This window comes from Phyllostomus hastatus, unplaced genomic scaffold (genome assembly GCF_019186645.2).
Source record: "Phyllostomus hastatus isolate PE091 unplaced genomic scaffold, TTU_PhHast_1.1 phas_contig_80, whole genome shotgun sequence".
Taxonomy (NCBI): domain Eukaryota; kingdom Metazoa; phylum Chordata; class Mammalia; order Chiroptera; family Phyllostomidae; genus Phyllostomus; species Phyllostomus hastatus.
This window is the reverse complement of record NW_025333960.1, coordinates 135,924-161,552: the sequence shown is the minus strand read 5'-3', so window position 1 is coordinate 161,552 and position 25,629 is coordinate 135,924. Positions and strand designations below refer to the sequence as shown.

The window sequence follows — 25,629 nt, the reverse complement described above, 5'->3', positions numbered from 1 at the left end:
TTCGGTCTCCTTGGGATAGAAAAAAGAGCAAGGTGTGGCAAGCAGCACTGAATCATTATTTGGGACCACCTCTTTTAGAACACATAGCCAGGGAAGGGTTTGTGGGATGGGTGGAATATATCCATGGGTGAATTTGTGCCCTGTGATGATGTCAGAAGCTACAGGAAAAGTGGAGTATAAAAATATAGGGATACTCAGCAGTGGCACTCTTGCAAGCTGTCAGCCTGTTTCTACTCCAGTGTTTGCGGTGGCCCATGCTGACAGTGGTTAAGGAGGGGGTAGGGTGTTTCTGTTTATCTGATGAGGTAACAACCTGTGCCCCTTTGAAGCCCAGGATGTACTGTGTACCTGACCATAGGTTACGCAATGCAGAACAGGCAGTTCTTATTTCTTTTCTTTATGGTGACATCCAGATTGTTCTTAGGAGGCAGCTGGGTAGGATTGGAAATGGGAGAACAGTGTAGATATGGTAAAGCCTTTAATAGTTATAATCATTGCCCTTCTTGAGAGTCTGTTGTGTGCCAGCTATTTTATGGATGTGTTATTATTAACTCCCTTTCACACAGGACAGGTTTGTGCCAAAGCACACAGCTAGTGAGTAACAGAGGTGGGATTTTTTCTTCTGGTTTTTCTGACTCCACAGCATTGGGGCCCTTTCCCTCCCCCTCAGAATCTGATTGTTTGGAGGGGGAAAGCCTTTTGAGTATTATTTACTTCCTCATTTTGCAGTTAGAGAAACCTTAAGCCCAGTACACTGAGAAGGCTCTGAATTAAACCTGAGCAGCAGTGGGAGAAGGACCGTCTCTAAGTCAGGACTTCTGGGCTCTACTGACTCATCAGGAGCAAGTCATTTTTTGTTTCTCAGAGACTCTTTTGTCATCAGTAAAATAACTTTGAGGTGTCTTCCAGCAATACAATAAAAAAACAGAGGGTTATGAGGTTTAATTTACATATAGTAAACCTCACCCATTTTTAGGCATACAGTTCCGTGAACTTTGACAAATGTATACAGACCTGTACCCACTACCACAATCAAGGAATAGAATACTTCCATCAACCCAGAAAATTCCCTTGTATCGTTTTGTGTTGCTGTCCTCCCTTCACTTCAGCCCCTAGCAAACACTGATCTGTTTTCTGTTACTATAGTTTCAGCAATGTGATTTTTCCTGGAACCTTTGATGAGCCAGATTTGATTGTTGTTTCTGCAGAAGCATGTCCACAGATTTAGTTTAAAACCTTTCCAGGGTCTGTCCAGGGTCCAACAAGTGTCCAGCATGATCTCCAACTTCCTTTCCCTATAATGCTGGCTTTTGTTAGAGTTGTAAGGAACCTTAGAAATAGATCACCTAGTGGTTTTCCAGTTCTGAGCTCCAGTGCTTGGGGACATGGAGGGGTATAGGGGGAAGACCAAGAGACCACAGATTCAGAAGAGCCAGCAGCTTCTCATGCAGCCAAAACAATACTACTTTTACTTAGTTTTATATTGAGGTTCCACTTGTTTTTATCTGACTACAGAGTTCTGCTAAAAATTAAAAAGTTTGAAACATCATAGATCTAATTAAACCCCTTTGTTCCTGTGGTCACTTCCTTTTGCAACCAGAATAACATCCAAACTTCTTACTTGAAGAAATGGACCCTGCCTGCCTTGCCATCTTCATCTATCTCCCTCTGCCCCTCACTCAGTACTTTCCAGCCTTACTAGCCTTTTCTGTCCTTCAAACAAGTTTGCCTCAGGCCCTTTGTATTTTTGCCCCTGGCTGTTCATACTCTGTCCCAAGGGCACCTGCTTGGGACCACTGCATCGTCCTTTGGGATCTGCTGAGAATACCACCCCTTCAGAGAGGACTTCTTTGGCCTCCCAGACCCTCTTTCCCATATTGGATAAATTCAAGGGTAAGTTCATAGCACTTACCAAGACTTGAAATTACTTTGTTGTTCTCCATATAATTTTAGCTCCTTGAAGGCTCAGAGATTCAGGCTGCCTTATGTTATCAGTAAATTCCTGCATCTACAACAGTGTCAGTGCTGTTCAGTACATGTCTATTAATTGATTTTTATTTATAGAGAGGAAGCAGAGGCCAAAATAAATGAATTGACCAACACACCCAAGGACACATGCAAATCAATGACAAAACCAGGATTTGAACCCCATCAGCCTGGCTTCTAAAGCAGTGCTTTTCTTTATGCTCTAGAGTCCCTCTGAGTTCATAATGATGACCCTGAGATCTTGCAAGTTAATGAATCTAGGAAAAGTGCAGCTGTGGCCACTGCACTGTGAGAGAAGAATGTAGTCTTGGGTATTTTATAGATTTCAATTATAAGGATTGAAAACCCCAAAGAATTTCATACTAAACAGATGTTCAGCTAACAACATCTGGCCAGTTTCAAGCAGCTCAGATAACCTGCTGTGCTGGTTAGTAAAGCTTTGTATGTGGTGATTGGTTTCTGTACCCTAGACCATATGGATTCCTTTTGCCTTAGCTATGAAGATTGAACCTCAAGAGAGAACCTGGGTGCTTCTAGTCTTTCAAATTGTAGAGTCACTGAAAGAAAACACTGGATTAGGAGCCTGAATGTCTGTTTTTTTTTGTCCAACCCTGCCACAACAGTGGATAGTTCCTTTTCTCTTTTTGAAGCTCCAGGCTTCCTCATTTGTAAATTGGGACTGATCTTCATTCTGCCTACTTAGTGTGGTTAGAAAACTATAGACATGCTTAAAATAGTTTATAGTTCTCTTTATGTATTTTGAGTAGACATCATCCTCATGGTTCAGAATTTCAAAATTTTTGAGATGTGAAATGGCAAACAGCACTTCTTTCTACATTTGTCCCTCAACCCGCTCAGAGCCCTCTACTAAGAGGCATTCAGCCCTGACTGGTGTGGCTCTGTGGGTTGGGCATCATCTCGAAAACTGAAAAGTCGCTGATTTGATTCCTAGTCAGGGCAATGCCTGGATTGCTGGTGTGTAAGGCAACTGATTGATGTTTCTCTCCTTCTCTGTTCCTCTCTCTAAAAATAAATAAATAAAAATTTTTAAAAATTCAAAAGGATATTAAAAAGAGAGGCAATCATTGTTAACCCATTTCTTGTCTATCCTGAAAGTGCTGTTGTAAATAAAACCAAGGAATCACAAATAAAAGAAATTAATTTATTGTAGTTGTTACCATTTCCCTCTTTAGAATAGAAAAATTCTTTTTTTGATTTAAATTTTCTTTTTCTTTTCTTTTTTTATAAATACATTTTATTGAGTATGCTATTACAGTTGTCCTATTTTTTTCTCTCCCCTTTATTCTGCTCTGCCCTGTACCCCCTCTCCCTGCACCTGTCCTCCCACCAGCTTCTCCTCCGTGCCTTAGTTCATATCCACGGGTTCTACATATAAGTTCTTTGGCTTCTCCATTCCCTATACTATCTATATCTATCTGTCTGTCTATCTATCTATCTATCTGTCTATCTGTCTATCTATAGAGAGAGGGGAAAGGAAGGAGAAAGGGAGAGAAACATCAATGTGTGGTTGCCTCTCACATGCCCCTTACTGGGGACCTGGCTTGCAACCCAGGCATATGACTAGAAATCAAAACGATGACCCTGTGGTTCGCAGGCCTGCATTCAATCCACTGAGCTACACCAGCCAGGGCTCCTATACTATTCTTAACCTCCCCCTGTCTATTTTGTACCTACCATTTATGCTTCTTATTCCCTTTACATTTTCCTCCATTCTCCCCCTCCCCTCTGATAACCCTCCATGTGATCTCCATTTCTGTGATTCTATTCCTATTCTAGTTGTTTGCTTAGTTTGTTTTTCTTTTTTAGGTTCAGTTGTTGATAGTTGTGGGTTTGATGTCATTTTACAATTCATAGTTTTGATCTTCTTTTTCTTAGATAAGTCCCTCTAACATTTCATATAATAAGGACTTGGGGTGATGATGAACTCCTTTAACTTGAACTTATCTGGGAAACACTTTATGTGCCCTTCCATTCTAATGATAGCTTTGGTGGATAGAGTAATCTAGCTTGTAGGTTTTTGCCTTTCATGATTTTGAATACTTCTTTCCAGCTACTTCTTGACCATGTTTCTTTTGAGAAATCATCTGATAGCCTTATGGGAACTCCTTTGTAGGTAACTCTCTCTGTTTTTCTTGCTGCTTTTAAGATTCTCTCCTTCATTTTAATCTTGGGTACTGTAATGATGATGTGCCTTGGTGTGTGCTTCCTTGGGTCCAACTTTTTTGGGATGCTCTGAGCTTTCTAGACTTCCTAGAAGTCTATTTCCTTTGCTAGATTGGGGAAGTTCTCCTTCATTATTTTTTCAAATAAGTTTTCCATTCTTTGCTCTTCCCGTTCTCATTCTGGCACCCCTGTCATTCTGATATTGGAATGTTTAAAGTTGTGCCAGAGGTTCTTAAGTGTCTCCTCATTTTTTTGAATTCTTATTGCTTCATTCTTTTCTGGTTGAATGTTTATTTCTTCCTTCTCCAAATCATTGATTTGAATCCCAGTTTCCTTCCCTTTACTGTTGGCTCCCTGTATATTTTTCTTTATTTCACTTTGCGTAGCCTTCACTTTTTTCTCCATTTTGTGCCCATACTCAACCATTGCTGTGAGCATCCTGATTACTGGTGTTTTGAACTGTGCATCTGATAAGTTGGCTCTCTCATTGCTTAGTTCTTTTTCTAGAGTTTTAATCTATCCTCTCATTTGGGCCATATTTCTTTGTCTTAGAGTGCCTGTTTTGTAGCAAGGGGCGGAGCCTTAGGTATTCACCAGAGCAAGGCAACACACTCCCTGTGTTGTGGTACTGTATGTGGGGGAGGGGTCAGAAGGAACAATACCATTTGCTCCACTCTGCCAGCTTTCAGTTACTTCCCCTGCTACTCACAAGCAAATTGGACCCTTCTAGTGCTAAGTCCTGGGTGAGTGGGCTTGTGTACGTTCTCTGACCCTGTTTGTCTCTCCTGTGAGGCTGGGAGTTTTCTCCTGCTGCTGCAAGACCCACAGGTTTTTACAGCCAGAGGATCTGAGGCTTTATTTTCCTGCACTGGAACCCTGGGTTGTGTGGTCTGTCTCACTCCCAAGTTGTTCCTCTTGGTTTACCTGCATGCAAATGTGGGATTGCTGGGTCCTTCAGCCACTACCTTGCTGCAAATCCTCTCTGCCCCTCCTACCAGTCTGGAGGAATCTTTCTTCTTTAACTCCTTGGTTGTCAAACTTCCATACAGTTTGATTTTCTGGCAGTTCTGGTTATTATTATTTTTTTTTAATTTGTTCTTGTCCTTCTTTTGGTTGTACAAGGAGGCAAAGCATATCTACCTATGCCTCCATCATGGCCAGAAATGTGTGTGATTTTCTTATTTAGATCAAATTGGTTTGAATTTTTCAATTCTGAGCAGAAATAGCAAAAGGACTGTGTAAGAGAGAAGTTCTAGGTTATATTAGTTGTCTGAGGAAATTGTTCTTGATACCAGTGACAACCATACCCATACTCATTGCAAAATAAGCCTTGGATCCCAAGTTTTCTGAAAGTCCTGAGGCAGCACATGAAGTGGAAAGCAGGCCAATGTTAGAACCCAAGGGAAACAGATTAAAATCTTGGCTTTAGCCCTGGCTGGTGTGGCTCAGTGGATTGAGCACTGGACTACGAAGCAGAGTGTTCGATTCCCAGTCAGGGCACATGCCTCAGCTGCAGGCCAGGTTCCCTGGTGCGGGGAGTGCAAGAGGCAACCACACATTGATGTTTCTCTCCCTCTCTTTCTCCCTCCCTTCCCCTTTGTCTAAAAAAAAAATAAGTAAAATAAATAAAATCTTAAAAAAAATCTTGGCTTTGCTACATAGGGCCTTGGGCATGTGATGTCACCACATTTATTTATTTATTATTATTATTTTTATCCATACCTGAAGACATATTTTTCATTGCTTTTTAGAAAAAAGATTTTGTTAATTTGTTAGAGAGAGGGGAAGGGGGGGAAAGAGAAGGAAAGAAACATCGATGTTCAAGAGAAACATTAATTGGTTGCCTCTTGTATGCCAGTGGGGACCTGGCTTGCAACTTAGGCATGTATGCTGACCAGGAATCAAACTGACCACCTTTGGGTTCGCAGGCTGGTGCTTAATCCACTGAACTGCACTAGCTAGGGCTCATTTTTTTTTTTTTTTTTGAGAGAGAGAGGAAGGGAGAGAGAGAAACATCATGTGGAAGATAAACATCAGTTGGTTGTCCAGAGCAGGGAGTGAACCTGCAACCTAGGTGTGTGCCCTGATTTGGAATTGTACTTGTGACTTTTCTGTTCACAGGCCAGTGCTCAGTCCACTGATCCACACTAGCCAGGATTCATAGATTTTTCGAGAGAGAGAAAGGGAGAGAGAGAAACATCATATGAAAAAGAAACATCAATTAGTTGCTTGGACCAGGGATCAAACCTGCAACCTAGGTATGTACCCTGACCTGGAATTGAACCCAAAAACTTTTGATAACAGTGCTCCAACCAACTGAGCCACACCAGCCAGGGTGTGTTGTTTCTACTTTTTTAATTTTCACGTGAGGATATATTTATTGATTTGAGAGAGGGAGAGAGAAGGAGAGAGACATTGATGTGAGAAACATCAGTTGGTTGTGTCCCGCACGTGCCCCAACCAGGGATCAAACCCACAACCTAGATATATTCTCTGACCAGGAATTGTACCTGCAACATTTGCTCCAACCAGCTGAGCTACCCGGCCAGAGCATATGTCATTTCTTTTTTTTTTCTTTTTAATTGTTTTTAAAGGTTTTATTTATTTTTAGAGAGAGAGGTAGGAAGGAAGAAAGAGAGGGAGAGAAACATCAATGTGTGGTTGCCTTTTATGCTCGCCCTCCTACTGGAGACCTGGCCTACAACCCAGGCATGTGCCCTGACTGGGAATCGAACCAGCAACCCTTTGGTTCGTAGGCCCGCGCTCAATCCACTGAGCCACACCAGCCAGGGTCATTTCTTTTAATCTGCTTCTTCTACATACCCTCTAGCTTTAAGGACCTGATGTATAGTGGATTATAAATAGATGGGAATTGATATTGGTGTGGAAATCACCTGATAGAGATGGAGACAGGAAGTGTGAGGCTGTCCAACTGGCCTTGTGCAAAGTACTTCACTGATCTTTTACTCTATCAGTGAAATGAAGAAAAGAATCCTTGTCTTACCTACTTATACAGAGTTTTCTGTGTAAGAAAAGGCAAGGACCTGGCCCCTGGGGTGGATATGTGCAGAGATTCCACAAGTTACAGAAGGTGTTTTGGCACCTTGCCAGGTCCTCATCACAGTTAGGATGTCAACCTGTCTGTTTCCTTTCCTCACTTTCACCTCTTTGTTTAATCCTCACCCTAGGATATGTTTTTATTGATTTTAGAGAGAGAGGAAGGGGGAGAGGGAGAGGGAGGGGGAGGGGGGAGGGGGAGGGGGAGGGGGGAGGGGGGGAGGGGGGAGGGGGAGGGGGAGAGGGAGAGGGAGAGGGAGAGATCAATGTGAGAGAAACATTGATCAGCTGCTGCCCTTATGCACCCCAACAGGGGATCGAATCTGCAACCCATGTATATGCCTTGGTCAGGAATTGAACCTGTAACCTGGTGTATGGGATGATATTCCAGCCAACTGAGCCATGTGGCCAGGCCTCATCTCTTTTGTTTTTAAGTCCTTTCAGGTTTTCTTTATCATCCATTGGCCTTTGTGTAGTGCTAGGCCTGTGGTAGGCTTTTGCTGAGTCCTGATGCTGAATGGTTTTCTTTCAACACTTTGGGCATGGGAAATGAGAACTGAGTAGTAATAGCGCAGCCCTTGCTCCCACATGTACCAAACCTGTTTACACTATTGTCCTCATTCATTGTTCCACTTGCCTCTCTCTGTGGCCCTGTGAGAGAGCTGTGAGAGAGATCCCCCCCCCCCCCGCCCTATTCTACAGAGGGAGACATGAAGGTCTGTGTGTGGCAAGTGTGAAGTAGAACCTAGCCATCCAGCTCCTAGTTGGGTGCTTTTATCTCATTGTGGTATTATGCTTTCTGCCATTACCAACACACACACATGCTCATACACACACATGCATGAAAAAGTTTGGAACCAGTTTAATATGCAGGCTATCATATATCACTTACATTTTACATTTTGATTAGGAGTATCATATGAACATCTTAATGGTAGGTGCTTATTAAACATCCTTATTAATTCAGATTAATTGGAAGAAATGGTTCATGTAGTCAGTGCAGACAAAAGAAAAAGCCCATGACCTAGAATGGCCTGTGATACTGCTTTATTGAACATGTAGCAATAGAAACTGAGCCAAGTGCTATTTGATAGATGGCCTTTCTAACCTGCTTTGACGAATTAGAATTAATAAGGACCGTTTCTCATTGATAGCTCCTATCTCTATGTAATTACAAATATATCCTCCTGTAATATTACTTGCATTACTTTGCCTTGTAAATCTCCCTTTCCTGGATTAGAAAAGGGCAAATTTAATTCTGGGTGAAGTGTGTGAGCATCATCAGCTCTTAGAGGTTTTCGCACATGTTCATGAATGATTGAGGTGAGACCATCCAAACTATGAAGTGTGACTAAAAAGTAATATGGCTGGTTTTTAAAAATAACAACCTAGAACTTAAATATGCAAATAGGTGATATCCCTTTCAAAGTAGTGTTCTTGAGAGATTGTATACGTATTTCCCAAATGTTTAATCAGTTGTGAAGTAATCCCTACTGAAAATCTTCAGAACCTGCGGCTCTTTCTTTTGGCAAGTCTTTGAGGGGTGGATTTGATGACTAATAGCAGGCTACTTGAGCCTATCACAGTGTTAGCAGGTCCAAAATGAGTTCTGAATATGAAATCACAATTCTGGTTTGCAATAGGCCAAGGGAGCTTGCCCAAGGACCCTGAGGGCAATTGGCGGTATCTTTTGGGCAGTGACAGGTTGTTAGTATAAGTGTGCTGCCTCTTGAGGTGACTACTCTTTAAGGGGACAAGGTTCATCTTTATTTGAGAGGACTAAAAAGTTGGTCTTCCCTCCTAGTTGATAGATAGTGGGTCATTTTTCCTCCCTGAATCAGTTATTTTGTCCATGACATGATGTTGGAGTATGCTATCTTTGAAGGATTCATCATTCACTGAAGAAAATTCCTTGTAATTTTAAGCCAGGTAATATCTACCCCCGTCATTTTTATGCCTAAGAAGTATAAAAGTCAGATATTTTTTAAATTAAAATACTCTATTTACATTTTCAAATAGAAACTTTGATTTTTTTTTTTGTTTAAATTTACTCTTGGGTTTTAACTCTGTAATGGGTATACATATACTGAATGATTTTATGATGAACAAATGGATCATAGTTATCCAAATAAATTTCAGTTTGCTAGGTGTGAATTGTTCTTGTTTGTCATGTTTACATTATAAATGAAATACATGGAAAATCAATTTTATTATTGAAATCACAGAGGTAAGTAGCTCAATATAAACTCTGACTCTACAGTTTTCTTTGGGTTATTTTCTCCAGAATAAGCCCTTGATGAGTATTGACTAAAGCAAGTGAGCAAGAACAAAGGAAAAGCCATATCTGAGCAGGAAAGGGTGTCAGTGGATCTGAAGCTCTGCTTAAAGAGTGGGGTTCATGCAAGAGCTGCAGGTCACTGGGCACAGAGCAGGAGATGAATGTGAGCTAAAAAAGGGAGACCACATGGGAACTCAGGGGTTCATCTGCTGCTGGGAAGGAGAGTGGTAATGGATGGAAGGCCCTGGTATGTTATGATACTTTGGAGCAGTTTGCTCTGCATGCATATTCATGTATGTGTACAGCAACAGATTTTATTTTGCCTTACATAAGTTGGCCTTACCTGATTATCTTGTTTAATGTGGCACTCTACCAAATTCCTTTAAAAAATCTTTATTGAGATATAATCCAGATACCATAAATTCCTCTATTTAATGTATATAATTTAATGATTTTGCTTTTGTTTTGTTTTTTGTTTTGTTTTATATACTTACAGAGTTGTACAGCCATCCCCACAATTTCAGGATATTTCTATCACCCCAAAGGAACCTGGTGCCCATTAGCAGTCACTCATATTCTATTCTGTCCCTAGTCCCTGGCAACCACTTTTCTACTTTTTGTCTGTATAGAGTTGCCTGTTCTGGACATTATATATAAACTGAGCCACCCAATATTATGGGTTTTCTTGTGTCTAGCTTCTTTCACCAAATGTGATGTTTTTAAGACCCAAGTTACTTTTTATCCCTTTTTCGCCCTGCTTTGTTTTTCCTTCCCAGCATACCACTCTAAGTCACGCTTGCTTCTTTGCTCCCAGGCCCAGGAGGGAATGTGAGCTTGTTATGCCTACACACCTAACCCTGTGCCTTCCCTATTTGTTGAATGAGTGAAGCCTCTGCCCTCACTGTTCAGCGACTGACTCTTTTTTCACATAACAAAGTACATTTTGTTTTTTATTGATTGGCTGTCTCTTTTCCATGTCATCCTCTAGCAATATATAGCAAATATATATATGCCATTTCTACTTACCTTATTAAATTTTAATAATTCATTTTTAATTTTATTTTTGATTTCAGAGAGAAGAGAAGGGAGGGAGGAAGAGAGGGTGAGAAACATTGATGTGTCAGAGAAACATCAATTGGTTGTCTTCTGTATGTGTCCCAGGGACTGAACCTGCAACTGAAACATGTGTCCCAACCAGGAATAGAACCAGACACCATTTGGTTCAAGGAACAACACCCAATCAACTGAACCATGGTGGCTGGCACTTATCTTGTTAAATTTTAAATACATATACATACTTAATTTTCCTATCTACAGTCCAGAATTAGAATCTGTTTCTTTGACCTGAAGAAGACAAGAACCGTAGCACACTTTGCTTCCCTCCTCATTGCCTTCACACCCACAGCTTCAACATTGAAATCATCTAATATTTGAATTCTAGATCATTATTATTTTTTTTTGATATTTTGTCAACAGTTATTTAGACTTAATTCTAAGGTTTATTTATTTTTGGTTTACTGTTCTATATTTATTTATTTTCATTTTGTCTGAATTGTTCCTCAGGTGTTTCCTACAGAAAGTTTGTGATAAACTTTAAGTAACCACACATCCAAAATTAACTCTCCCCTCCCCCAATTTAAATGTTAGCTTGGCTAGATAGAAATCTACTTATAAAATAATTTCCTCAGAACTGTGAAGATATTGCACTATCTGAAAATACTCAGTGCTGCTCTTGAGAAGTCTGAGTCTAGCTGAGTAATTGTTTGTTTTTAGTCAACTCTGTCTTTTTTGTAAGAATTTAGGTTTTTTAACAAAATATTTCTGACATTCTGAAATCTTCCCATATTGTGTCTAGGTTGTGGAATATTTTTCATTCATCGTGCTCTGAACTCAGTTATAATCATTATGAAAATTCCTGTGGTTTTAAAGCTCTAAGGAATTTTATTTCTTCGATTAGCTTTTTTTTTTTTTTTTTTTTGTCATTCTCCCTGTTCTCTTTTTTGGAGATTGCATAGGACAGGAGGTGGAAACTTCTGTCCTCTACATCTCTTACTTTTTCCTCAGTCTTGAAGCTTATTCTGTTATTCTGTGTCCTGGATAACACCTGGGCTCCACCTTCTAGCTCACTGATTTACTTTTAAAAAATTATTTTATTTATTTTTAGAGAGAGGGGAGGGAAGGAGAGGGAGAGGAACTTCAATGGGGGTTGCCTCTCAGGTGCCCCCTGCTGGGGACCTGGCCTGCAACCCAGGCATGCACTCTGGGAATCAAACCAGAATCTCTTTGGTTTGAAGGCCTGCACTCAGTCCACTGAGCTACACCAGCCAGGGCTCACTGATTTACTTTTAAGTCATATCTCTTATTATATTCATTTTCTTTTTTGATTCTTTTATTTTTTATTTTTTTATTATTCAGTAACAGCTGTCCTGCCTTTTCCCCATTGTTTACCCCAAACCCGTCCCCCCTACAACTCCTACAGTCACACCTCCTCCATTGTATGTCCCTGTGAGTCCTCTATTCATGTTGCTTTGCTTGTCCCTTCTTCTTGGCCACATTATCTCCCTCCTCACTCCTCTATGGTCACTGTCAGTGTTCTTTATTTCCAGGTCTCTAGTTCTATTTTGCTCATTTGTTTTGTTGATTGGGTTCCACTTATAGGTGAGATCATACGGTATTTGTCTTTCATCACCTGTCTTATTTCACTTAGCATAATGTTTTCCAGCTCCATCCATACTGTTGTAAAGTGTAGGAGTTCCTTCTTTCTTTATGCTGCATAGTGTTCCATTGAGTAAATGTAACACAATTTTTTGTTTGTTTGTAACCTATTCTTTTTTTTTTTTGTAACAGTTTTTTGATCCACTCATTTATTGATGGGCACTTAGGCTCTTTCTAGGACTTGACTATTGTAAATAATGCTACTATGAACATTGTGGTACATAAATTTGTTTGAATTGGTGATTCAGGTTTCATGGGGTATATTCCCAGCAGTGGGATCGCTAGACGGAAAGAAAGGCAGTTCCATCTTTAGTTTTTTGAGAAAATTCCATATTGTTTTCCACAGTGTCTACACTAGTCTGCATTCCTACCAACAGTGTACTTTGATTTCACTCCCTTTTCTCCACAACCGCGCCAGCACTTGTTGTTTGTTGATTAATTAATGATGGCCATTCTCATCAGTGTGAAGTGTTATCTCACTGTGGTTTTAATTTGTGTCTCTCTAATGGCTAGTGGTATTAAGCATTTTTCCATGTGTGTATGGGTCCTCTGTATGTCCTCCTTGGAGAAGTGTCTGTTCAAGTCCTTTCCCCTTTTTTAAATTGGATTGCTTACCTTCCTGGTGTGGAGTTGTATAAGTTGTTTTATACATAAGTTAATACACAACTTAATATATAAGTTGTATATATTTTGGAAATCAAACCCTTGTCCAAGGTATCATTGGCAAATATGTTTTCTCATAGTTAGTTCCCTTTCCATTTTGTTGATTTTTTTTTTAGCCGTGCAGATGATTTTTAGTTTGATGTAGTTCCATCTATTTGTTCTTTTCCTTATGTTCCTTGCTCAAGAGGGTGTATAGTTGAAAATATTGATGCTTTGGGTATCTGAAATTTTCCTGCCTATGTTTTCCTCTAGGACTTTTATGGTGTCCCAACTTATATTTAAGTCTTTTATTCATCTTGGGTTTATTTTTATAAAATAAAAATGGTGTATGGGTATGGTGTAAGTTGGTAGTCAAGTTTCATTTTTTTACATGTATTTGTCCAGATCTCCCAACACTATCTGTTGAAGAGGCAATTTTTACTCCATTTTATATTCCTGCCCTGTTTGTCAACTAGTAACTGACTGTATTGACATGGGTTTGTTTCTGGGCTCCCTATTCTGTTCCATTGGTGTATGTGTCTTTTCTTATGCCAGTTTCAGACTGTTCTGATTATAGAGGCTGTCAGGTATTGTGATTCCTCCTACTTTGTTCCTCTTCTCAAAATTGCTGAGGCTATTTGGTTTATGGTTCCATATAAATTTTTGAAATCTTTGTTCTATCTGTGAAATATGTCATTGGTATTTTAATAGGGATTGCATTGAATCTATAAATTGCTTTGGGAAGTATGTACATTTTGAAGATATTAATTCTTCCAGTCCATGAATATGATAAATACTTCCATTTATTTGTGTCTTCCTTAATCTCTTTCTTCAGTGTTGTGTAGTTTTCTGAGTACAGGTCTTTTACCTACATGTTTATGTTTATTCATATTTTATTTTTCTTGTTGCTACAGTAGATGAGATTTCCTACCCAATTGTTTGTTTTTTTAACCAATTTTGTAGAAAAAACTTCATTTTTTTAATGATTTCAGATTTACAGAACAATATCAAAATAGTGCAGACAGTTCCCATGTACTCAACACCCAGTTTCCACTATTATTAACAGCTTACATTACTGTGGTATGTTTCTTACAATTAATGAATCAGTATTGACACATTATTAAACATTACTACTGTAAAACTGCATACTTCATTTAGGTTGCCTTAGTTTTTTAAAAATATATTTTATTGATTATGCTGTTATAGTTGTCCCATATTCCTCTCTTTATTCCTTTCTGCCCTACACCCTTCCTCCCACCACTTTAGTTCATGTCCATTGGTCATACATGTAAGTTCTTCAGTTTCTATATTTTCTATAGTATTTTTAACCTCCTTCTGTCTATTTTGTACCTGCCACTTGTGCTTCTTATTCCCTGTACTTTTTCCTAATTCTCCTCCCTCTCTGCTGATAACCCTCCATGTGATCTCCATTTCTGTGATTCTGTTCCTGTTCTAGTTGTCTGCTTAGTTTGTTTCTGTTTTTGTTTTTTTAGGTTTAGTTGTTGATAGTTGTGAGTTTGTTATTTTACTGTTTCTATTTTTTATCTTCTTTTTCTTAGATAAGTCCCTCTAACATTTCATATATAAGGGCTTGGTGATGATAAACTCCTTTAACTTGACTTTATCTGGGGAGCACTTTATCTGCCCTCCATCCTAAATGATACCTTTGCTGGATAGAGTAATATTGGATGTAGGTCCTTGCCTTTCAGGACTTTTCAATACTTCTTTCCAGCCCCTTCTTGTCTGTAAGGTTTCTTTTGAGAAATCAGCCGATATTCTTATGGGAATTCCTTTGTAAGTTACTATCTCCTTTTCTCTTGCAGCTTTTAAGGTTCTCTCCTTCTCTTTAATCTTGGGTATTGTAATTATGACATGCCTTGGTGTGTGCTTCCTTGGGTCCAACTTCTTTGGGACTTTCTGAGCTTCCTGGACTTCCTGGAAGTCTTCCTTTGCTAGATTGGGGAAGTTTTCCTTCATTGTTTTTTCAAATACGTTTTCCATTTTTTGCTCTTCCTTTTCTCCTTCTGGCACCCCTGTGATTTAGATATCGAAACGTTGGAAGTTGTTCCTGAGGTTCCTAAGTGTCTCTTCATTTTTGTGAATTCTTGTATCTTCATTCTGTTTAGGATAATGCTAGTCCCATAAAGTTAACTGGGAAACTGAACTCTCCTTGAATTTTTTGGAATAGTTTAAAAAGGACACCTATTAATTCTTCTGTGAATGTTTGGCAAAATTCATCTGATCCAGGACTTTGGTTCATTGGAGTTTTTGATTACTGAATAAATTTTGTTAGTAGCAATCTGTTTATATATTCTTTTCCCTCTAGATTCAGTTTTGGAAGATTGTATTTTTCTAGGAATTTATTCATTTCTTTCAGATTGTCCAGCTTGTGGTTTGTAATATTTTCTTAAAATCTTTTGTATGTCTGTGGTGCTCATTTACTTCTCCTCTTTCATTTCTAATATAAATAATATAAATAAATAATTTGGGGACTTCTGGCCAAGATGGAGGCATAGGTAGTCGCATTGTGCCTCCTCGCACAACCATTAACTAAGGACAACAAAAATTTAGAAACAAAAAACACCCAGAACTGAGAGAAATGAACTGAATGGAAGTCTGACTACCATTCATCCAGATCGGTAAGGAGGGGCGGAGTTGGAGGCCTACAGAGAGGGGTCAAGGGGTCCCGGCAGGAAAAAGTGGTGGCTGGCAGACTCAGACGTGGGCACTCAGGGCGAAGATGGCAGTTGGCGGACCCCAGAAGTGTGGAGGCAGCTGGTGGACCGGTGGCAGACCCTGGGTGTGGGAGGCAACGAGCAGACCTAGTGAGGTGCGCAAGGCAGCTGGCTGTCCACAGCCACACATTCCCGCACAGACAAACTAAGCGAAAACGGGCGGCGACACAGACCGTGCAACCCAGGGACCCAGAGCCGGGAAATGAAGCCTGAAGGCATCGATTGAAAACACCTGTGGGAGTTGAGGCCGGGAGATTTCTCTCAGCCTCACAGGAGGCTCCTTGGGGAAACCCACAGAGTCGCAGAAAATATACAAGCACACCCGCCTGGGAGCCAGCACCAGAAGAGCCCAATTTGTTTGTGGGAAGCGGCAAAGGGGACTGAAGTCCTAGAGAGAGTGGAGCTGGTGCCATTGTTCCCTTTCAGATCCCGCCCCCACATACTGTTGTATGTCGCTGTATGTCGTTGTATGACATTTCACAACCCAGCAACTGAGGTGCCCTGCCCTGGTGAACACCTAAGGCTCCGCCCCTCATACATAACAGGCGCGACCAGACCAAAGAAAAAAAATAAAAACAAAATAAAAAAGATGGGTCAAACAGAATTAAAAGCCCCAGAGCCAGTTTTTTTTTAAGCGACTAAGAGATAGCCAACCTATCAGATGCACAGTTCAAAGCACTGGTGATCAGTATGCTCACAGAATTGGTTGACTTTGGTCATAAATTAGATGAACAGATGCAGGCTACGATAAAAGAAATGAAGGAAAATGCACAGGGAACCAATAGTGATGGAGAGAAAACTGGGTTTCAAATCAATGGAAGGGACCAGAAGGAAGAAAGGAACAACCAAACAGAAAAGAATGAAGAAACAAGAATTCAAAGAAATGAGGAGTGGCAACATCGAATTATAGGGGTACCAGAAGGGGAAGAGGAAAAACAACAAGTGGAAAAGTTATTTGAACAAATAATAAAGGAGAACTTCCCCAGTCTGGCAAAGGAAATAGACTTCCAGGGAGTCCAGGAAGCTCAGAGAGTCCCAAAGAGGTTGGACCCAAGGAGGAACACACCAAAGCACATCATAATTACATTACCCACAGTAAAAATGAAAGAATTCTAGAAGCAGCAAGAGATAAGGGGACAGTAACCTACAAAGGAATTCCCATCAGAATGTCAGCTGATTTCTCAAAAGAGACCTTATAGGCAAGAAAGGGCTGGAAGGAAGTATTCCAAGTCATGAAAGGCAAGGACCTACATCCAATATTACTCTATCCAGCAAAGCTATCATTTAGAATGGAAGGACAGATCAAGTGCTTCTCAGATAAGGTCAAGTTAAAGGAGTTCATCATCACCAAGCCCTTATTATATGAAATGTTAAAGGGACTTATCTAAGAAAAAGAAGACAAAAATATGAACAGTAAAAAAAGACATCAAACTCACAGTAAAAACCATACCTAAAACAAAAGCAAACTAAGCAAACAAATAGAACAGGAACAGAACCACAGAATTGGAGATCACATGGAGGGTTAGCAACAGGGAAGTGGGAGGAGGAGAGGGGGGGAAAGATATAGAGAATAAGCATAAACAATAGGTAGAAAATAGACAGGGGAAGGGCAAGAATAGTATGGGAAATGTGGAAGCTAAAGAACTTATGACACATGGACATGAACTAAAGGGGGGGAATGTGGGTGGGAGGGGGTGGGCAGGGTGGAGGGGAGTGAAGGGGGAAAATGGGACAATTCTAATAGTATAAATAATAAAATATATTAAAAAATAGAAATAAAAATAATTTGGGTTCTCTCCATTTCTATCCTGATGAATCTAGTGAAAGTTTTATCAGACTTGTTTATCTTTTCCCGCACTTGGTTTTATTGATCTTTTATATTGTTATTTACTCAATACTTTTCTACCTTTATTATTTCATTTGTGCTTTGGTTGTTCTTTTCATAGGTACTTTAGTTGTAAGGTTAGATTGTTTATTTGAGATATTCTTACATCCTGAGGTAGACCCGTATTGCTATGAATTCCCCCCCGTAGGACTGCTTTTGCTGTGTTCCATAGATTGTAGGGCATTTAGTTAAATTTTATAATTTTTAACATTTTTATTTACATTTATCTCAAAGTATTTTTGTATTTCTTCCTAGATTTCATTTAAGTTAACCTGTTCATTGTTTAGTAGCATGGTATTTAGCCTGGATGTGTTTTTGTGTTTTTTAGTATTTTTGTTGTAATTGATTTCTAGTTTCATACCATTATTGTCAGAGCAAATTCTTTTTTCTTTAAAGATTTTATTTATTTATTTTTAGAGAGAAGGGAAGGTAGGGAAAAAAAGAGGGAGAGAAACATCAATGTGTGAGGGAAACAAGAAATGGCTCCCTCTTGCATGCCCTGAATTGGGACCTGGCCTGCAACCTAGCATGTGCCCTGACTGGAAATCAAACTGGTAAACTTTTGGCCAGAGCAGATTCTTGATGTGATATTAATCCTCCTAAATTATTTAGACTTGTTTTGTGGCCTCACGTGTGGTATATCATGGATAATTTTCCATGTATTCTTTTTCAAAATTAAAAAAAATTTATTGTTCTTCAACTACACTTGCCCCATTTTCTGCCCACTAATCTCCCCTGCCCCACTTACCCACACCTCCCACACTCAATCCTACCCCCTGGCACCTATTGTCTTTGTCCTTGAGTCCTTTATACATGTTCCTTGATGACCATTCCCATCTTTCCCCTGTTATTCCCCTCCCACCTCCCCTTTGGTCACTGTCAGTTTGTTCTTCATTTCAGTGTCTCTGGTTGTATTTTGCTTGCTTGCTTGTTTTGTTTATTAGGTTTCGCTTAGAGGTGAGAGCATATGGTAATTGTCTTTTACTGCCTGACTTATTTCACTTAGCATAATGCTCTCCAGTTTTTTTTTTTTAATTGACTGTTGTTGAAGTACAGTTGTCTGCATTTACCACTCCCCACCACTGCCCCCTACCCCAGCCATTTGCATCTTCCTCCCCTGATTACACCCCACCTTGGTTTTGTCCATGTGTCCTTCATAGTTGTTCCTGAAAACCCTTCCCTCTTTTCCCCATTATCCCCTCCCATGTCCCCTTTTGTTACTGTCAGATTGTTCTTAATTACAATGCTTCTGTTTATATTTTGCTTGCTTATTTGTTTTGTTGGTTAGGTTCCACTTAAAGGTGAGATCATATGGTATTTGTTTTTCACTGCCTGGCATATTTCACTCAGTGCGTAATGCTCTCCAGTTCTGTCCATGCTGTCCCTGAGGGAAGGAGCCCTTAATTTCTTTCTGCTGCGTAGTATTCCATTGTGTATGTGTACCACAGTATTATGATCCACTCATTTACTGATGGACCCTCAGTCTGTTTCTAGTACTTGGCTATTGTAAATTGCACAGCTGTGAACATCGAATTGCATAGGTTCATTTGAATTGCTGTTTCAGGATTCTTAGGATATAATCCTAGCAGTGGAATTACCAGGTCAAAAGGTAGTTCCATTTCTAGTTTTCTAAGGAGATTCCATAACTATTTTCCACAGTGGCTGCACCTGCCTGCACTCCCACTGACAATACACTAGGGTTCTCTTTTCTCTTACAACCTCTTCAGCACTTATAGTTTATTGATTTCTTTATGATGGCCATTCTGACTGGTGTTAAGTTGTATCTCATTGTGGTTTTAATTCTCATCCCTCTGATGGCTAGTGATGCTGAGCATCCTTCCATATGTCTGTGGGCCTTCTGTATGTCACCCTTGGAGAAGTGTCTGTTTGGGTCCTTTGCCCATTTTTTAATTGAGTTGTTTGTCTTCCTGGAGTGGAGTTGTGTAGATTTTAGAGATCAAACCCTTTTCTGAGTTATCATTGGCAAATTATTTTCCCATGTGGCTGGTTCCATTTTCACTTTGCTGATTTTTTTTTTTTTTAGCAACGTATAAGCTTTTTCATTTGATGAAGTTCCATTCATTTATTCTTTCCTTTATGTCCCTTGCTCTAGTGGACATATCAGTGAAATATTGCTGTGTGGAATATCTGATACTTTCTACCCTATGTCTCTTCTAGGAATTTTATGGTGTTCCAACTTATTTTTAAGTCCTTTATCCACCTTCATTTTATCTTTGTGTATGGTGTAAGTTGTTGATTGAGTTTCATTTTTTTGCATGTAGCCTCCAGGTCTCCCAGCACCATTTGTTGAAGAGGCTGTTTTTACTCCATTTTATGCTCCTTTCCCCTTTGTTGAATATTAATTGACCATAGAGACTTGGGTTTATTTCTGTGCTCTCTGTTCCATTTTAGTGATCTATATTTGTGTGTTCTTATGCCAGTACCAGACTGTTTTGATCAATGTGGCCTTGTAGTATAGTTTGATAACAGGTATTGTATTTTCCCCTACTTTGTTCTCCTTCCTCAAAATGGCTGCATCTTTTTGGGGTCATTTATGGTGCCATATAAGTTTTCAAAATGTTTGTTCTATATCTGTGAAATTTATCATTGTATTTAAATAGGTATTGTGTTGAATCTATAAATTACTTTGGGTAGTATGGACATTTTGATGATGTTAATTCTTCCAATACATGAAGATGGTCTATGTTTCCATTTATTAGTGTCTTTCTTAATTTCTTTCTCTAGTGTTTTGTAGTTTTTCGAGTACAGATCTTTTACCTTCTTGGCTAGGTTTATTCCTAGGTTCCTCATTTTTCTTGTTGCTATATCAAGTGGGATTTCTTTCCTAATTTCTGTTTCTGATATTTCGTTGTTGGTGTTCAAAATGCCTTCAATTTCTGAATATTGACTTTGTTTCCTGCTGTTTTGCCAAATTCACTTATTAGGTCAAGTGATTTTTTGTTGGAGTCTGTAGGGTGTTTTATGTATACTATCATGTCATCAGAAAACAATGACAGTTTTGTTTCCTCCTTTCCAATTTGGATGCCTTTTATTTCCTTTTCTTGTCTAATCACTTTGGCTAGGACATCCAATCCTGTGTTGAATAAAAGTGGTGAAAGTGGGCGTGCTTGTCTTGTTCCTGATCTTAGTGGGAAAGCTTTTAGTATTTGCCCATTGAGTATGATGTTGGTGATAGGTTTCTTGCATATGACTTTTATTATGTTGAGTTATGCCCCCTCTACTCCCACTTTGCTGAGTGTTTTTATCATAAATGGGTGCTGTACCTTATCAAATGATTTTTCTGCATCATTGATACGATCACGTGATTTTTGTCTTTGCTCTTGTTTATGTGATGTATTCCATTTATTGATTTGTGAATATTGTCCCATCCTTGCATTCCTGGGATGAGTCCCATGTGATCATGGTGTATGATCTTTTTAATGTATTGCTGGTTGAGGTTTGCCAATATTTTGTTCAGGATTTTGGCCTCTATGTTTATCAGCAATATTTGCCTGTAGTTTTCTTTTTTTGTTGTGTTTTTATCTGGTTTGGGAATTAAGATGATGATGGCTTCATAAAAAGAGTTTGGGAGTCTTCTCTCTCCTTGGATTTTTAGGAATAGTCTGAGAAGAATAGGGGTTAGCTCTTCTTTAAGTGTTTTGTCAAGTTCTTCTGTGAAACTGTCCAGTCCAGGGCTGCTGTGTGCTGGGAGTTTTTTAGGTTAATGATTCAGTTTCACCAGCTGTTATTAGTCTGTTCAGACTATTCAGTTTTGGAAGACTATGTTTTTCTAGAAATTTGTCCATTTCACTCAGGTATTTAAATTTCTTGCATATATTTGTTCATAGTAATTTCTTATAATTTTTTGTATTTCTGTGGTATTAATTCTAATCTCTACTCTTTCAATTTATTTTATTTGGGTCCTCTCCCTTTTTTTCTTGATGAGTCTGCTTTTTTTTCTTGATGACTCTCCCTTTTTTCCCTGATGAGTCAAACTGCTTGTTGATTTTGTTTATCTTTTCAAAGAACTAGCTCCTGGATATATTGATCCTTTGCATTTTTCTTTTAGTCTCTTATGTCATTTAATATATGCTGTTGTACAGGTGCTGGTAAACAAAGCAGTATTACCAGACAACCAAACCTATACCAGGAAAAAGAACCCACCTACAAACATTAGCAGTCTCTATTGCTATTGACCTAAGATTAATAAAGGTGAAAGAGAGATTGCAGATATTATAAGATATGACAAAGAGAACATGAGATGACTAAAAGTGTGGAAAATTTTGTTGTGTAGTAAGAGGGAGGAGAATTGATAAAAGATGGGAGAGAACTGAGGCAAAGAAAGGGAGAGAGCACAATTTACAACATAAGTAAAAGATGAAATGGTGATGGAAACAATGGGATTGGAAGGGGAAAGAGTATTCTATGAGGTTTGAAGTAAAATTGAAAAGGTACTGGACCAACAGGAGCAAAATTGCAGAAAACCCACAGCAGGGTTGATAGCAACAACAGCTGTATGAAGTTTAATAAAGGTGGAATGGCAATGAGAATATGGTAGAAAAGTGAAAAATGAATATGAGATGTCTACAGTAAGGAAAAATGATTTTGGGGGGGGTGGGAAAGAGAAACTAAGAGTAAGGAAAATAAGATAAGAGGAAAATAAAAGAAGAGTAAGGAGTAAAGCCCAGGTTCAGAGAGGGGGAAAATAGGGAAAAAAAGGGAGAGAGAAAACAAATAAAATTCCTCACTTATTAGGGGTAGGGCGAAGGCAAAATGGAGTAAGGCAGTGGCAGAGTATTCTATGGGATTTAAAATACAAACAAGCAGAGAACAAGTAGGACTTTCTTTGGAGAAGTACAGCAATAACTGTAGTATTTCACCCTACTAGCCACTGTTTATTTACAGTGGGAAAGAAATAAAACTCTTATTTGTGGGGAAAAAGAATGTGAGCTGACTTAAGAAAGAAGAGCACTTATGCATGATTAGATGGAGGAGAAATAGTGAGAGTAAGTGATAGAAACTTGGTATAGTGTGAGAGAAAATAAAGTTAATCATGACAATAATGAAGTTTAGGAAGGTGGCAAAGGGTGCCACCTGTGGGATTTGGAATAACAATAGTATGATAAGAAGTATATAACCTGATTAAAAACAATAAAAAGACTAAGAGTAGTGTGTTATTTGGAATACAAGTGAAGTGAAAGAAGAAAATTTAAAATGCAATGTGAAAGGGAGAATAAAAAGATAAAATAATAAAAGTAAACATACAAAACAAAAACCCTGAGTAAACAGAAAGGAGAAATTAAAAAAAAACATGCAAGTTCTGAAGGAGAGCAAAGTGAAATTTGTCTCAGCTGTTGCTGTTTGCCTTCTGACTTCTTTCTGAATCTGTCTCTGGTTTTCTCACAGCTCCAGGTCTTATTGTCTTACTCTTGAAAAAACAAAAAAAAGAAGACAAAACAGAAAACCTTCTGCTGATTTTAAACCTGCCCTGCTGGTTTTGGAGATCTTCCTGGATCTTGCAGTCAGTGGCAGACAGGGCTCCGTTTTTTTTCCCTTTCCTGTGGTTCTGCAAGGATGGTGTCTCAGTCCGGGTTACAGTAGTAATCACTGAGTACCCAGTTTCCTGCCTATGCCCTCAGAGCACTGTGTGGCCTTTACTGTTCACTCTGCATTTGCACTGCACCAGCACCAGCAATCCACCTCATTTTGCACCCCTTTGATCAGTCTGTGAGGTGCACTAAGTAGGAGCAAACGGCACCCATACTCCTCCCTCTGTGTTGGCCTGGCTGCTGCATGGGCACGAGGTCCTTGCACAGCAGCTTAGTTCCCCTTTTGAAAAAAATCTCTCTGGGTGCTGCTGCCTCTTTGAGCCCCTGATGCCCTTCTTTGATCAATCTGAGGCTCCCTGAGTGGGAGCAAATTGCACACACACACTCCTCCCTCTTTGTTGACTTGGCCACCATGTGTGTGAGGTCCCTGCTTGGCAGCTGAGTTTCCCTTCTGAAAAAAGTCCTCTTGGGTGCCACTGTGACTCTTAGCCACTGCCTGGTATTCCACACAGTCTAACTCTCTGACCAGTCTAGAGTCTATCTGGGTCATGGGCCAGTTGTGGCCCATCTCTTCCCCCAGCTCCAGGTGTCACCCAGCTCCCCAAATTCTCTGGTACTGTCCCAACTGGCAACTGCTGCCCCATCTGGAGTATGTTGCTGGCTGTGTGTCACTTGCTGCCTTTTTTATCTACACAGCAACTTTACCCATTCAGGTCTCTCCTGGTGTGGGGGTGGGGCTCCCCCCCCCTCCACTGGGAGGACAGGGAGTCACTAGATTGCCATCACTGACCCCACCCTCCTGTTGGCAGCTGCATTCTCTGCACAAGGCTTGGGGACCTTCCCATCAGCCTGTAAGATCTCCTTACTGCCTATTTTTAAGCATCCTCTGCACTTTGGCTTCCAAACTTCATATCAGCTGGGATTCTCTTGGCTGTTTACTCTGTTCAGAAGATTAGCTAGGTGTCCCAGTTGGGTGCATGAGTAAGTGAGCACAACTCCCATGTGCATTGCTGCCATCTTCCTGAACTCCCCATGCACTCTTGAAAAGAACATGTATTCTTTTGCTTTCCATCGAAATGGTCTAAAATTATCAATTAAATCCATCTGGTCTTTTGTGTCATTTAAGGCTGGTGTTTCCTTGTTGGTTCTGTTTGGAAGATCAATTCAGTGATGTTAATGGGGTGTTAAAGTCTCCTATTGTGATTGTATTGCTGTTAATTTCTCCGTGTGTTCATCAATATTTACTTTATATATTTATGTGCTCCTTTGTTGAATGCATAAATATTTACAAAGGTTATATATATCTTCTTGTTGGATTGATCCTTTTATCATTATATGTATTATGCTTTGTCTTTTTTTATAGCCTTTCTGTTAAAATCTATATGAATGAAGTAAGTTTGGCTAGTCAGCTTTTTTTTTTTCATTTGCATAAATTATCTTTTTTCATCTCTAGTTTCTGTCTATGTCTTTCAGTTTGAAGTGGGTCTCTTGTACACGGTATATATTTGGGCCTTCTTTTCCTATCCATTCAGCTACCCTATGTCTTTTGATACATTTACATTTAAAGTGATTAGTGATAAGTAGATAGTCATTGCCATTTTATTATTCATATTTATGTTCTTTTTCCCCCATTCTTTTTGTTAAAGAATTTCCTTAAAATTTTAGTAACACTTGTTTGGTGGTGATAAACTACTTGAGCTTTCCTTGCCTGGTAAGCACTTTATTCCTCCTTTAATTTTAAATGGTAGCCCTGCTGGGTAGGGTAGTCTTGATTGTAGGTGTTTGCTTTTCATCACTTTGAATATTTTGTTCCAGTCCCTTCGGGCCTGAAAAGTTCCTATTGAGAAATCTGCTGACAGTCTTATGGGAGCTCTCTTATAGGTGACTGTCTTTCTCTTTTGACTTTTAAGATTCTCTCTTTGTCTTAAACCTTTGCCATTTTAATTATGATGTGTTTTGGGGTGGGCCTCTTTGGCTTCATTTTGTTTGGGACTTTCTGAGCTTACTAGACTTGTGTGACATTTTTCTTCACCATATTAGGCAAATTTTCAGTCATTATTTCTTCAAATAGGATGTCAATTACTTTCTCTCTTCTCCTTTTGGTATTTCTATGATGTGGGTGTTATGACACTTGATGTTGTCCCAGAGGTCCCTTCAGCTATCCTCATTTTTTAATTGTGGTTTTCTCTTTACTGCTCTGATTGTGTTTTTTCTGTTACCTTGTATTCAAAATTGCTGATTTGATCCTCTGGTTCATATAACTGCTGTTGACTCCTAGTGTATTCTTCCTTTCTGTTCTGGTATTCTTTATTTCTGACTTTTTTTTTTAATAGTTTCTGTGTCCTTTTTTATATTGTTGAAATTCTCTTAAGTTCCTTGAGCATCCTTATAACCTCTGTTTTGTTTTCCTCTATTTCATTTAGCTTTTTTTTTTCCTGGCTATTTCTCTTGCTCTTTGTTTTGGTGCATGTTTCTCTGTCTCCCATTTGGCTGTCTCTCTGTGTTTGTTTCAGTGTATAATGGAGATCTGCTATGTATCCTACTCTTGGTAGGGTGGCCTTATGTGGTAGATGTCCTGTGGGACCCAGTGATACAATT

General features: G+C 39.3%; 2 protein-coding genes across 3 annotated transcripts in view; both read left to right on the top strand.

The window, feature by feature from the left end:
- Positions 1-25,629, top strand: part of GP9 (glycoprotein IX platelet) — a 58,772-nt gene that overhangs the window by 1,395 nt on the left and 31,748 nt on the right. The window contains exon 2 of one of the 2 annotated variants that reach the window (XM_045850003.1): positions 1,601-1,893. The exons of the other annotated variant lie outside the window; for it this stretch is intronic. The gene's annotated coding sequence lies outside the window, so the exon portion shown is untranslated. The remainder of the gene's footprint in view (positions 1-1,600; positions 1,894-25,629) is intronic. 2 annotated transcript variants of the gene reach the window in all.
- The window catches only part of RAB43 (RAB43, member RAS oncogene family), a 39,322-nt gene that overhangs the window by 1,736 nt on the left and 11,957 nt on the right, over positions 1-25,629 (top strand). The gene's annotated exons all lie outside the window — the stretch shown is intronic.